We start from the raw sequence: 3,742 nt of genomic DNA, 5'->3' as shown, positions 1-3,742 counted from the left end.
AAAGAAAGAAAGAAAGAAAGAAAGAAAGAAAGAAAGAAAGAAAGAAAGAAAGAAAGAAAGAAAGAAAGAAAGATGGAGAAAGAAAGAAAAGAAAAAAAAATCCCCCAAGACCAATTATAACCAAAATAAAAGGGCCTATATCAGATATTCTTAACTACTCCAACTACTGTTAAGCTTCAGGAAGTCACTAGTTGGGTACAGCTGTCCAGGATTAAACCTATTTTTGACAAAGTTCTGCAGACACTAAAGGTGGACACCACAACCTACATTTATAAAACCTAGAAAACTTAAAGCCTGTTTTTTTGTAAACACATAGAATAATGATGTGGTTCTGTGGGGGACATAGGAGCATTAATTTTTCTCTGTCTTTCAATTGTAATTTTTTGTTTAACCTCCTAGTAAAGTTTATATCTTCTAAATTTCATGTAAAGATGATACAGATTGTCACAAGGCTTCCAATCCATTCTGTCTTCTGACCCTAAAAATGAAAGCATCCTGCCATTTGGTCCCTTACTTCCAGTATTCAAAGATTTTTACTCCTCAAATGCTAGGGAAGGCCTGCACCCATAAAGTCAGTAGAAGCGCTTACAGAAAATTAACTTCTTCATTTCTGCAGTCCCCTTAAGATTAAGGAGGAGTATCTAATCTCTAAAGGGGGTATGAGGTAGGAGGTGGGTGGGAATCAACTCTGGACCAAATTGAAGACTAGCTAAAACAAGGAAGAGGCACTGGAAGCACCTGTCCATGAGACATACCCACAGTGCCATATCAGTTTACCATTGCCATGGCAACACCTGAAAGTTACTACCCATTTTCTAGCTAGTTCTGAGTAACCCACTCCTTAGTTAGCATGTCATCAAAAGTGGGGATATATATGACTGCAAAAACTGCTCCTACACTGCTACCCTTGGCACACTGCCTATAGGGTAGCTCTGCTCCACAAGAGCGGTCACAGAGCTGTAACACTGCCACCTCGGTAAAGCTGTTTTCTTCTACCACCAGCTTACACTTGCATTCCTTCCTGAATGAAACCAAGAACCTGCCTCGAACCACTTTTGTCAAGTTAGTTGCCATAAACTTATTTACCCTCTCCTTATTTTTTTACTCTTATAGACTATGGAATTACTTTCTCTTTTCCATTTATAATATTGTGTTTTGTGCCTTTTTATTTTCCCTCTTCTTTATACACCATTTACCAAGTAGTCAGAGGCTTTAATTCAGTTCTTTCTTGGTGGTAGCATGGTTCATGAGAAATGCTGATTCTTCTGGGTATGAGGCCATTCACCATTTTTACATGTAATACTGTGGAAAGTTCTGTGACATAAGCCTCTGCTTCACAAACTGATCACTGTCAAACATCATCTCCCAACCAATACAGAATGTTTCTGTTCCTCACTGGTGTAATTCACATAGAAGTAGAAGTCTCAAGTTAAATTATGGATTTGCACTTTACCACTTGGTGAATTAAGGAAGATAAATGATATTAATATATCAGTGGGGCCAGGCACAATGACTCACACCTGCAATTTCACCACTTAAAGAGGCAGAGGCGGGAAGATCACCTGAGTTCAGGAGTTCGAGACCAGCCTGGCCAACATGACAAAACCCCATCTCTACTAAAGATACAAAATTAGCCGGTTATGTAATCCCAGCTACTTGGGAGGCTGAGAGATGAGAATTGCTTTAACCAGGGAAATGGAGGTTGCAGTGAGCCAAAATCACGCCACGGCTCACCAGGCTGGGCAACAGAGCAAGACTCTATCTCAAAAAAAAAAAAAAAATAGTAGCTTTGAATTTTAAACATGTATTTGACAAGAAATTCACAGTTCTTTCTCTCTAAAATAGTGTAATAATTTTTTCAGGAATGAGCCCGGTTTGATGCCTCTCTTCCCAACATGATAGAAAGGTGGCATTAATCTATGAAAAATTCCATTTCCCTGTGCCTACAACCACTACGTGGGATTGAAAACTTCATCCCTTGCTCTAGTCCTTTCTTCTATACCCAGTTCCACCTAATTTATGACTCAAAACAATGCTTGTCAGGAAAGATTCTGGAAAGAGCAAAAAAGACTTCCTTAGAGATGTCAGACATTCCTGCACCACCATCTGTTCATCACTAGAGGGGGTTGTGGAAGAGCAGAGCTTGTAATATCTTCTACTTGCTTTCACTCCCACTGTATTTCCTAAAAACAACCACAGCAACACCCATAACGTGACACGACAAGCCTCTACTGCTTCCAAGGCTTTTATCTCAGTAAATCTTCTCTACCTCTATCTCAGGTAGCTAGAAGATTTGATACTCAGACAAATAGTGCTGTAGCTTTCTGGCCATAACTGGAAAAATAGGGAAGACCCAGTGTAATGCATGCATTCCTTAAGCCAGTTACCATTCAGTTTTTGGATCATAATTGTACACATACACCCAGCATATGTCTAATATATATGCAAAAATCCAAGAAGCAAGAGTTACAATAGCTTGTGTTTTCTATTGTATTGTATTTTCATCTTCTTTCCATCATTGAAGAAATCTGTTCAAGTCAGTCTAAATTAATTATTGGATCATAAGCAGATAAAAATCTTATATTTGATAACACATTGACCCAATTAATATGTTTCTTTGCAAGACATGGTGCTCATTTCCAAGATAACAAGCCTGACAAAATTATACTGGAGCAAGCCCACACATAATGATAGTAGCTTTTCCTTATTGTCTTTCCTGGGACAAGAATTAAATAAAAAATAACAAGGTAGAATAAAGATAACATAAGAAAGAAGGACAGCAACAGGACATGGTAATCTTTTTCAGGGTAACATTTTGATAATGGATAATGAGAAGTAATGTATTAGACAAGGATGGGTGGGAATGATTGAAAGTCTTAATCAGTGCTAAATTATAATTTAGCACTAAGACCAAATCATTAGGATTTTAACAATTGTATGCAGTTAGCGAAGAAAAAGCCCTAGAATTTGATTGTGGATAAAACGTTCTTGGATTAGATTTAAGACTATTTTCCAGGCAAGTAAGCATATTTATGATAATGATGATCAATGTAGTGCTCAATATTTAAACAATAAAAACAAAACTAATTGCTACATATATAATGTCCTGAATACTATTATAAATGTTTTATTGTATTTTATTTAAACCGTCAGCAGCACTGTAAGGTAGGTGCTATTTTTGGCACAGTTACACAGATATGGAAATTGAGACACAGGGAAGTTAAGTTACTTGATCAATTTCAAGCAATCTGAAAGCAATGGAGCATCTACATCAGGGCCTGCCATGACACACGACTGTAAACAGAAGTTTTAACTTTTTAACTCAAAGAGGGTATGTGTATCAGTTAATGGAAAGCTTCAGGTCCCTCAGAAAACATTACTAACAAGCAAATGAAACGTGTATCTAGAAGATTAAGTTCTAACAGACCCTATTTCAATAGACTGAATAACGCACTTAGGGAGATGACTGGGCATGTTGAGGATAGGAAGAGAGACATGAAAACACAGCCTTCTATATTGTTCCTAACAGGTTTGTGTCAAACATCATCTGGCAGAATTTAGTCATTGAGAGAAGAAAGATACAGGAGTTAAATTCTGTGATCACAAAGGAGAAGTTCTACACTCAGAGCAAGCCAACAGACTTTTCTGACCTGACAACCAGGGTGGTGCAGGATGTCCAGTGCAGAGAGGAAGAAGCAGGTGGTCTCTGCAGCTGGAAGCCCACCTCCCACCCAGCTGCTTT

This window comes from Cebus imitator, unplaced genomic scaffold (assembly GCF_001604975.1).
Source record: "Cebus imitator isolate Cc_AM_T3 unplaced genomic scaffold, Cebus_imitator-1.0 Scaffold222, whole genome shotgun sequence".
Taxonomy (NCBI): domain Eukaryota; kingdom Metazoa; phylum Chordata; class Mammalia; order Primates; family Cebidae; genus Cebus; species Cebus imitator.
Note: the sequence above shows the minus strand (reverse complement) of the source record.